Source organism: Montipora capricornis, chromosome 2, assembly GCF_036669925.1.
Source record: "Montipora capricornis isolate CH-2021 chromosome 2, ASM3666992v2, whole genome shotgun sequence".
NCBI classification, from domain to species: Eukaryota; Metazoa; Cnidaria; class Anthozoa; order Scleractinia; family Acroporidae; genus Montipora; species Montipora capricornis.
The window spans coordinates 64,279,924-64,291,966 of record NC_090884.1 but is presented as its reverse complement, the minus strand read 5'-3'; positions in this window follow the sequence as shown (position 1 = coordinate 64,291,966).

Below are 12,043 nucleotides of genomic sequence, written 5' to 3'. Positions count from 1 at the left end.
ACAGGCGATATCATTTATGGGTCTAGCAGGATACTACAGGGATTTCATCCCCAACTTTGCAGCGATCGCAGTGCCCTTATCTGATCTTACACGGAAAGGCCAAACCAATAAAGTTGAGTGGGGTGAAGCACAAGAGAAAGCCTACCAAACAATCAAGTCTTACCTAACAAGTGAGCCTATTCTACGACTCCCCGATTCAGCTAAAACCTATTTCTTAAGGACGGACGCCTCCAACAGTGGAATCGGTGCAGTATTAATGCAGAAACATGATGAGAAGTTGTTTCCCGTTTGCTACGCAAGCAAGAAATTGACAGGTGCAGAAAGGAACTACTCCACAATTTAGAAAGAATGCCTAACGATTGTATGTAGTATCAAGAGATTTCATCTTTATTTGTACAGAGTTTCTTTTGTTCTTCAGACGGACCATGAACCCTTAAAGTATATGAACATTGCTAAGTTTGCCAACGGACGTCTTATGCGTTGGGCCATGTTTTTGCAGAGTTATGCATTCACAGTTGAAGCCATTAAAGGCTCAGAGAACGTTGAAGCAGATTACTTGAATCGTGCCGAGGAATAAGTTTATTTACAATGAACTGCCCCTTATTTAGCAATTTTTCTTGTTTAGGATAAATTTAGGAAATTTCTTCTAGAAGGGGGTTATGTTACGAAAAATAGCATAGCGTGACTAGCGTTACTTTCTAGAAGCTTCGCGAGAGTTCGTAGTTTGTTTATTTTTAGGTTTGTACGTAAGCGTTTCTAAATCGGTGTGTTCTGTAATCTTTCTATAATTAGATTGATTCCTATTTTAGAAAGTTCTGGAAGCTTGTTGTGAGAGTATATAAGTAGACGAGTCCAAGCGGAATTTTTAAGTAGTTTTTCACAAGCGAAGAGAGTTGGCGTTAGCCCTGTTTATTCAAGTGTGACAGAAGCAGTGTTTAGTCAAGTTGGTGGAGACCGTGTAAGTTTGTCGAATACGTGTTGTTCAGAGTTTTACTTCGTGGAAACTACGTTCATTTTGGAATAAATCTTCTTGTTGTTGTTCCGACAACCCTGAGTTCAGTTTAGTTTGCAAACTACCTTTCCCCAAAACATTCGAACTCGTAACACAGGGGAACACACTGGTAATAACAATGCAAGTATGAATGCATTAAAACCAAACCAAACACTTCATTTCCCTATCCCCCATTTCAGTTTTACCAAAAAAAAACCTGGTTCAACCCTGGTCTGGGGAACATACAATCTTCGACAAAAGTATTAGCACACTTAAGATAAAAAGTGGTTGTCTTGACCACCCCCTTCCCACCCCAAACAAAGTACGTTGTGTAAAACCACTGAAAATTTATTGGAAACCCCACTTAAAAAAAACACCAAAAAAATCCCGCTAAAAAATCGCGCTGCTCGAAAATCCAACTCGAAATCCTAACTCGAAAATCCAACTCGAAATCCTAACTCGAAAATCCAACTCGAAAATCCTAACTCGAAATCGCAACTCGAAAATCCAATTCGAAATCCTAACTCGATAAGTAGTCTGTCTCGTCAGAGTTATTGGACATCGAACTGAACTTGACTGCTGCCAACAGTAGTAAAGTACCATACATAGGATGGGTGGAGCTGAACTTCAGACTGCGGTCAATCAAGGATGAATAGGCAGTCCTTTTTCTTGTTACTGAACAGTAGCTGGACTCCCCGTTAATTGGCTTTAATGTGATAGAAGAGCTTATGAAAACGGTTAGTGAAAATGAGGTACTGCACCAGTTAATTTCTTGTAGTTGTACTGGCTTCGGCAGCCAAACTGCCTCAAAGCTGGTGAGTTTTATCCAAAGCCTGAATCAAACTGAACTTTCCTCCATTAAGACCATGAAGCACAGCATTAGAATACTTCCGAGACAGTCAAAAAGTCACTTGCAGGGAAAATACGGGACCAGTAGAAGGACTAACACCAGTATTGTTTGAGCCGGATGAAGCCTGCCTCTGGCCCAGTGGTTTGGAAGTCCAAGAGGCCTTGTTAACTGTGAAGACAGGAAAGTTATGTCAAGTTGAAATTGACATTGTTAACAACACTGACCATGATATCGTACTTAGAGGACGTCGCTTGGCCGACTACATTTGTTCAATCAATCACATCAGTTGTTGAAGTTACATTGAAAGACTCTGAGGGGACCTACATGTATGAAGCAAGCCCGAAAATGAGATCAGAAAGCACGCCTGGAGAATCACTGAATGAAGTGCAAGCTTCTGTGAAAGCTGGAAAACCATTCAGTATCCCACCACACATTAAGGACATAGACGTCGAGGGTCTTACACCCGACCAGAAGGAAATGGTTTTTAAACTACTGACGGAGGAGCAAGATTTATTTGCAAGGGACCGTAACGATATTGGACGCATCAAGGAAGTGGAGCTTGAGTTAGACCTTGTTGTTCACACTCCTGTACAGAAGAACTATGTCGCAGTACCTAAACCACTTTACCCAGAAGTGAACACCTACATAGAAGATTTGTTAAACCAAAACCTTATTCGACGTTCGACATCGTCATATAGTTCGCCTGTGGTTTGCGTGAGAAAGAGGGACCAAAGGTTAAGACTGTGTTTGGACTTTTAAGCACTAATCAAAAAGACCCGACCAGATCGCCACCCGATACCTAGGATATAGAGACTTTAGACAACCTCGGTGGAAACTCTTGGTTTTCGGTGCTAGACCAAGGAAGAGCTTACCACCAGGGGTTCATGAGTCCCAAACGTCAGCCGTTAACGTCTTTCGTCACTCCTTGGGGCCTTTATGAATGGGTGCGAATTCCCATTCGGTTTGTCACGTGCGCCAGTGGCCTTCCAGCGATTTATGGATAACTGCTTAGGCGATTTAAGGGATACAATATGTGTGCCACATCTAGATGAAATAATTGTGTTTACTGCAACATTTGAAGAACATATTGAACATATGCTCAAAGTCCTTGGCCAATTACGAGATCATGGAGTTAAATTGAAACCGCAGAAGCGAAACTGTTCAAGAGAGAAGTTGTGTTCCTTGGACGTGTGGTTTCCGGAGGGGTTACAAGTCGGACCCGTCCGGTATCAATTCAGTTCTTGCCCTTAAGGATTCTATTCCGAAGACAAGGTGCGCAAACTTATGGGTTTCCAAAAAACCGCAGATACATTAGGAACTGCAAAACCTATTTTTGATCTAGTCAAGGCACCTGCTGAATCCCCTGAAGAGATGAAAAAGCAGACGTCAAGGAAGGACACTGGACAGTTGTCCCCGAAATTCCCTGTTGATTGGACTACCACTCATTGATCTGTGTTAGAAAAACTAATTGACTGTCTCACCAGTGCTCCAGTAATGCCCTACCCAGATTTTGAGAAACCTTTTGTCCTACACAATGATGCCTCCAAGGATGGGCTGGGTGCAGTGTTGTACCAGTATCAGAATGATGTTCTTCGTGTCATTGCATACGGTTCCCGAACCTTGACTCCTGCCAAAAGGAATTACCACCTCCACTCCGGAAAGTTGGAATTTCTAGCGTTGAAATGGGCGGTCTGTGATCAATTTAGGGACTATCTCTACTACACCCCACGATTTCAAGTATACACCGATAACAACCCTCTGACCTTTGTCTTGTCCACTGCAAAGCTTAACGCTACGCGTCTTCGTTGGGTAGGGGTTTTAGCCGATTTTAATTTCACAATTCACTATCACCCAGGAAAAACCAACATTGACACCTTATCCAGAGTACCCTTAAACGGGAGTGATTACATGCAAGTCTGCACTGAGGTGGTACCACATGATGTCCTTCAGGCTGTTTCTTGTTCCGCAGAGTTCCAAGAGGAAGGCACCGTAAATTGGGTATCAGCTCTTTCAGGATATCGCACTGCAATACTGGCTGACCCGTACAACCTTGAAGAACTTGATACCCCGAGACTGGATATCAAACAAGTCCAAAGCACTGATCCAGTCACTAGTCGAGTTAGAGACTTGGTCCAGCGTGACCGACGCCCAACAAAGAGGAAAAAGGGAAAAGAGTTATACGAGACAAAGCTACTTCTTCGTGAATGGGACCATCTCTCAGTTGACACGGATGGGATACTGAGAAGACACAAGGGACCTCGTACTCAGATCATCGTTCCAAAAAAATTTCATGCACTGGTCCTCAAGGAGCTTCATGAGAAGATGGGTCACCTTGAAGTCGATCGCACGTTACATCTTGCAAGAGAACGTTTTACTGGTCACACCTGCAGAGAGGCATTAAACACTATATTGGCCCATTACAACCTATTGAGACCACCGCAATGTTTGAACTAGTCGCCATTGACGTTCTTCTGGAAAGGAGTAATGGAGGTTATGAATATATCCTTGTTGTTATGGACCATTTCACTCGTTATGCGCAGGTTTATGCCACAAAAAACAAATCAGCACGAACAGTTACTCAGAAAATGTACAATGATTTTATCTTACGATTTGGCTTTCCATTAGAGATTCATTATGATCAGGAAAGAGATTTTGAAAAACATCTTCAGCATGAGCTAGAAAGGCTATATAGGGTAGTACACTCTTACACCACTCCATATCACCCACAAGGTAATGGTCAAGTAGAGCTATTTAACCGCACCCTTCTGAGTATGCTCTGTACCTTACCAGCAACACCAAAATCACGCTGGGCAGATCATCTAAATCAAGTAGTTCACGCGTATAACTTTACGAGACACGAAACTACCAAATATACACCGTTCTTTCTATTATTTGGACGCCATCCTCGACTGCCAATTGACTTACTCTTCGGAATTCAAGGGAAAAACCAGCAACAGTGTCACTCCCAGTATGTAACAAAGTGGCGCAAGGCGATGATGGAAGCTTACGAACTCGAAGGCCAGAGGGCTAGCGAAGGGAGGACCAGAACCAAATAGCATTACGATCACCAATTCAGGGGTTCAGTAATGGAAACTGGTGATAGAGTACTGGTACGCAATCTGAGTAAACGGAGGGGTCCTGGTAAGCTGTGTTCCCAATGGGATAGCCAGCTTGCAAGCGGTAATTTGTATTTCGGTCGCCATATTGGACGGGTGAAAGTCGGAAGATCTGGGACAAGTGGGGAATATACCGCCTGCCGGAAAACTAGTCTTTTCTCGGTAGCAGCCCACTTTCTGTTGAGCTTCCGGTTACATGTCACGCCACAATAATTGACCAATAAAGTAAGAGACCGTAATAAAGCTGTCAATCACTTAACCGTGCAGTTGTCAACAAACTTGCTCTGGAGCGTCTACTTGCACCCCAAAAAGCAGTTAAAATTTTAAGCAAACCGGCAGAAACTTCAGCAAATAATAAGTAAAGGTTTAACCCATTCCGATTTCTTGTTCAAGACGGAAAGTTTGAAAAATCCGTAAAGCCAACTTCGAGCAGCGAGAAAGCAGTGTTCAAGCAGCCGTGGACAAACTGTCGGTGTACGTTTGATCAGATAGGTAATTAATTTAAATTTCGAAAATATAATTATTTTCCAACTCAATCCGTAAGGCCAAGGAAGCAGTAGATGAAGATGGGAGGATCTTCGATTATGTTCTTAGAACTCTCTGGGGTAAATTCTGCTGCCGAACACAAACCTTCCAGTTGGACAATCTGATCTGATATGATGCTCTTGAGTGGGCAAATTACAAGCACTGACACCGGACGACCTTCAATTTTCTCACTTTCGGCTATCGCAAACACTGTAAATATGTTAGCAAACTAACTATCGCCTGTTTTTGTTCACGCTTCAAAAGAACGCTCCTTTCTCTTGTCGCCAAGAAATATAAAGCACTTTGAATCGCTCGATCGACATTTGAACTCCTCATTTTGCCTATGGTGACAAGAGTGGTATATGAATATTAAATCTTGTGTTGGTTGACAGCATGTCTGCCGACCAATCAGAAGACAGCGTCCTCCGGCGTACGCACGAAATTGTGCTACTCAAGGGGGGGCTGGTTTTCGGGCAGGCGGTTTTTCTCTCTCCTCTCCCCGCCCCCCTCCCCTCGCTCGCTTTGTCGACCCTCAACGCGGCCCAGACCTAGCCGCGCGAATCCAAGATGGCGACCTCATTACGAATTCCGGTTTTTTCGACCATCCAACCGCCTGCGTGCAGGCTACCACTGGGAAGAAAGGATTGATGAAGTTGTGAGTCGTAAAGGGGACAACAGCCCAGTTTATGAGGTCAAGCCTGAGGTTGCGCCCGGTGGAACAAGAACGCTACACAGGAACCTGTTAAGGCCATGCAACCATCTCCCTGTGGATATCCCAAGCGGGGTCACCCCACAAAGTAGGTAAACTCAGCGAAGAACACGTCATAAGGCAAGGACCAAGCCCACGGTATCTGCACCGATGGAAGAAATGTCTGGGTATAGAAGCAGTGAAGACGAGAGGCCGGCTGAACCTATAGAGCTTAATAATTCGTCCAAATAAATAGCTTAAGTCTGTTATTAAAAGTAGTTAAGAAATTGTAAAACTTTGGACCTTCATAAAAAACGGGGAATTGTTTAGAATTAGTTCTGCAGTAAGGTGATGGAAAGGTGTAAGAATTTTTTGTATTATTCTTGGAATATATTTGACTTTTTTTAACAATTTTATTTGCTAACTGTGAAGAAATGGTTGAGATTTGATAGGAGTACATACATTTGCCAAATTGCATAAAGTGAATATCCTGGGATTTTAAGATATTCATTTCTTTGAAAATTGCGCCAGTAAGAGCATAAAATCGGGACTTATTTAAGATCATGATCACACGTTTCTGCAGGATCACAAGTCTTTTGGTGTTCCTTTTATACGTGGGGGCCTACGTAGAGAATAGGCTATTTCCGAGTTTATGTCTGCCCCCTCTTCAAAGCGAGTTTAAGTGCGATGTTTTTGTGATAGTAATTAGTTCTACTTTACATGAGAATGAAAATAATTTTCATGAGGAAACCTTCGCACTTAGACTCGATTTGACGAGGAGGCAGACATGAACTCGGAAATAGCCTATTTAATTCACTCATAGTCATCAACTGTCATATCGCTTTCTAGTTAACACGCAGTACAACGTTATAAGGCAATTTTCGTATTTTGGAGATATCTTACCTTTTGGAACAAGCATAAGGTTAGGTCGCCCTCGCTTAAGAAAAGCTGGAAATGTTCGAGGCTTTGATCCTTTTTCTGAAAGTTTGGAAAAACAGCAAAGAAAAGGAGTTTCATCAGTTGTAAACACAACGTTTCATGATGACGGTAAAAAAGCAATTCATACCTTTCAATGCCAGCTGTCTTAGAATGAGTCCCAGCTGCGAAAGAGTAAGATATTCGCTGATCACTGCCTCGTTGTCTTCGTCCCTGTTTTCTTTCTCTTCAGAGAAAGTCTGAAGTGGGGGCTCAAATGACCCCCGAACACTTTCACTACGAACAAATGTGACAACAAACCCGGCTCATTACAATTAGTCAACGAATAAATGACTCGTTAAAAGTGTATTTAGCTTTGAATTTTACCTCGTCATTGAATGATCCATACCTTTTCCCTTCAAGGTTATCTTGGCCAACAGTGATTTCTCCGGCGTTCATTTCCTGTGCAATAACTGGGTTGTTTATGGCCTTATCATAAAGGGATTCTAGATCAGCGTCATCCGATTCTCCTACACACCATAGCAGCAAGTCATCTTCCTTTGCATTGACACCTTGACTTGCAAGAGCACACAGAGCGACTTGTTCCGAGAACCCCTTGTCTTCAGCAGCGTTGATAAAACGTCTGATCCTTGAAATACCTTTGGGTGTTGGTTTATTTACGGATGCAAACTGTACTGTGTCTTTAAATGCGCGCTGAATAGCTTCCTTTAAATTTACCGAGTCCAATCTTGAACAGACGCTTTCTAGTAACACGATAACTTGAAGGTTTTCAACATGGAGTTGACTTCTGTGGCATGCACTTGCAAGTTCTTTCCGAAGCAGCATAAGTTGCTGTGTGGTAAAGAAATTCAACTCTCGGTATTCTTTCCGCGCATTGCCAACCTTCCTCTTCCAGTTGGAGTAACAATCTTCCATGGCTGTACTTACACGTGCCAGCTCCTGGGCAATTGATTCGCCCTCGCGTTGATCCCTGCTGCAATGGAATTCTTGGCACCAGTGCATTCGATGAACAAAACCAGATTCTACAAGGCGCATGAAAGCCTTTGCTAGACGCATGATGCCTTCAAGATTCTGCAAGGTCGTTGGCAAAAGTATTATTAACAATCATACCTAATAAATCAAATCACTGGTGGCAGTAATTTTTCACGTAAATAAATCAAAACTATCTAAAGTGAGTGGTTATTCCTATAACCAACATGATTTCAGAACACAATGTCAAATTTATTTCAGGTGTCTCAAACCAGTTTCAGCACTTTCAAGAGACCTTGTTATTACAAGGATTGCCACTAAAACACTTTATCATATCACAGCAATGTTATGAAACAACGTGAACCAACAATTATTGCTGAACAAGATGCAGTCGTTTTCGTGACGTAAAGGGTTACCATGACAACCGGAAGGCCTTGCAAAAACACCCTATTGGGCTAAGGCAAAAGTCTCTATAAAGTTTGAAAAAATTATGTGAAGCAGATTCAGAGCTGCCTTAAATTATTTCAAGTGGGTCTGAATCCGCTTCACAGACTTTTTTAAAACTTTGTAGAAAATTTTGTTATGGCACGCTGAGTACATTTCAGAAATAAAAAATGGGGGTCACTGTAATGATGACTTCTGGTGATTACTTTGTGTTACCTGTCAATCATCTAATTTCACAAACTTGCGAATTCGCCAATACGGATCGCGAAATCAAAAGTCAAATCGTCTAACTGTGTACGCCGACGAAACTACGCCGAAAATCTCTCGGTGACCCTAGAATCGGCCTACAAGCCCTCCTCGATTACGGCAAAAACGTGGAGCTTACTGGAACCCAAGTTAAAGATTTCGAAAACTTAAAAAAAAAGGCAAAAAACAAAAAACACGGAAAGAAACACGAGACATATGCACGGAAATCGCAGAATGGATCCCGGCATGAGAGAAAGAGTGCAGAAACTGTGGCAAGCTGCGACATTTCAAATCTGTGTGTCGCAGCAAACCGATGGCAAGACCTCACAAGCAAGATTCGGGGAAAACAGTCATGAATCTGGACGAGTACTTGGGTGGACTAAGGTACAGTGACGACGAAAATACATTCTGTTTAAGCGTCAATAGCGTTCATAACACGAACACCAAGAACCCGATGTTTAAGGTACAACTTAATGGCACCTGGTTGACTCTAATAGCTGATTCGGGATCTAGCGTCAACATCCTTGGCGAGCATGATTTCAATTCATTTAAAAATCGACAACGCCTTAGCGACACCACCACACGAGTCTATCCTACAAGGCTAAGACGCCCTTGGAGATGCTTGGGAAGTTCACAGCAACAATAATAACAAAGACTGCGATCACCTCATAGGTAACAACTTTTGTCGCCGAAGGAGCAGGTGGTTTACTGCTAAGCTGCCAAATCTCACAGAACCAAGGGCAAATATCTGTTACAAATCCATTAGCACGCAAGTCCAGTCCGAAAATCGAGCAACTAGTGCAGGAATACGACAACCTCTTCACCGGTCTTGGAAAATTAAAAGACCACCAAGCACACCTGCATATCGATGAGGCAGTTTTCCCTTTCGTAAAAAGGAAAAGAAATACTTAATTTAAGACTAGATTAGCAGCGTATGTCACTTAAGATTAAAAAAAAACTGAGAAAAAACCTTAGAAAAAAAGTAGAAAAAGTTGATCGAACGATCCCGAACTCGCTTCATTGGCTAACGAACAAATGGGCTGATTATCTACACTACCAAGACAACGGCTATATTGGCAATTTTAAAGTATTTAAATGACGCTATCAAAACAATATATTTAAAGGTAATCAAGTAAAAAGGCTTGGTTACTAAGAATTGCATCGAGCGTCGAAAATGGCGTCGCTTGTTTACTAAAGGGAAATTAGCTTCGACGAAAGTGTGCAACCCTCCGCCCAGCCCCACCGATGAGTTCCATTCCACATCCGAAAGCAACTTGAAGATCAGCTAGCAAGAGAAGAGCAGAACGGTGTTATGAACGCGTTGAATGGCCCGACCCCAAAGGTATCACCCGTCGTCGTAGCACTTAAGCCTAAGTAACCACGCAAAATCCGAATGTGCGTTGACATGAGACGAGCCAATACGGCGATACAAAGCAAACGGCACATTACCCAAACAATCAAAGAAGTTATCGCCGATTTAAACGGCTTCATGGTCTTTAGCAATCTTGACCTGAATCAAGTTTATAACCAACTAGAACTTGCTCCGGAGTCGAGATACATCACGACGTCCAGCACACGCATCGGCCTGAGAGGATACACACGTCCAAGTTTTGGAATGTCCTGCAAAGGGCTGCCGCAAGGGTTGCTACAACCCTAACAAAGCCCCTACGCGAGCTGACCTAGAGAGACAGCCCTTGGGAATGGAGTCAAAAGCATGAAGACGCTCTTCAGCAGCTCAAAACAACCCTTGTACAAGTCCCAACGACTGCCTACTTTGACCCCTTTAAGCACACCGAAATCAGACCAGACCCCGCTACTGGCAGCAAGAACGTGCTTGCTTATGCAAGCAGGTCTCTCACTCCTGTAGAGCAACGCTACAGTCAAACCGAACGTGAGGCTCTTGCTGTCGTTTGGGGGAGCGAATACTTCCACCTGTACATTTACCGCAGACCGGTGACTGTCATCACAGATCTCAGGCCATTGTTGTCTGTATACAACAGTCCCAAGTCGTGCCCACCCGCACGAATAGAGAGGTGGTTTCTACGTCTTCAGCTATACCAAGTGACAGTCCTATAAGATCAAGGCAAAGGAAACCCGGCCGACTACATATCCAGACATCCTGAAAAGTCGACGCTACCCAGCAGTCGACAAAGACGCGTAGCCGAGGAGTTTGTTGACTTCATCCCACACGCTTCTATACCTAACGCACTCAGCCTAGAGGATATCGCAGAAGCGACCACCAAGGATCCAACTCTTCAGGCAGTTGCCGATGCTGTGCGCACCAGTTACTGGTTCGAGCCATCAAAGCGTCTCGACATCAACCAGCATATATACAAAGCGTTCGAAAAAGACAAGGAAGCATTGACCCTTTGCAGTTCATCTGGCGTGATCCTGCGACACAGACAAATCGTAGTCCCAGAAACCCTACAGCAGACATTAATCGAACTCGCCCACGAAGGCCATCAAGGCATCGAGAAAACAAAGTCACTCTTGCGGGAAAAAGTAGAAGAAAGTAGAAGAAAGTAAAGTCATGTCTTTCGTGTCAAGCGACAACCTTAGAAACCAAGCGCGAGCCACTCAACATGTACCCACTGCTAGAGGAACCCTGGCAACAGATAAGTGCTATTTTAAGGAACTGTCGGATGGAAGATATGTACTTGTCCTCTACGATGACTACTCTAGACACCCTGGAGTTTATACCCTCAGTGTCTGCACTGGTTGTCATACCACGTCTCCACAAGATATTCGCAAAGTTTGGTGTACCCGCTCAAGTGCGTACCGACAACGGACCACCGTTCAATGAGAAGAAGTTTAAGTCCTTTGTGAAGAGCTCGGGATTTTACCACTGAAAGATAATCCCCAAATGGCTGCAAGCAAACGGAGACGTAGAACGGCTCATGCGCACTATCAAGAAGACTATTGAAGCGGCCATTGTGGATAATCGCCCCTGGAAACACGAGTTACGCTGTATGCTCCGTAACTACAGAGCGACCCGCATACTTCAACAGGCAAGCCGACAGCCACAGTGTTATTCAACAGACCAATGTGCATCAAAGTTCCCAATGTGCCCAGCTCTTCAGGGGACCCAGCATCCATTACGCACCATGACCAGCTGGCTATGGCAAAGATGAAGACCTATGCTGACCATAGAGTGTATGTGAAGCCGAGCAATATCGCAACAGAAGACAAGGTCCTAGTCAGGCGTAACACCTTGCGCAGCAGCTCGGGAGCCCCCTACAATCCCAAACCCTTTGTTGTCACGAGGCACAAGGGTACGA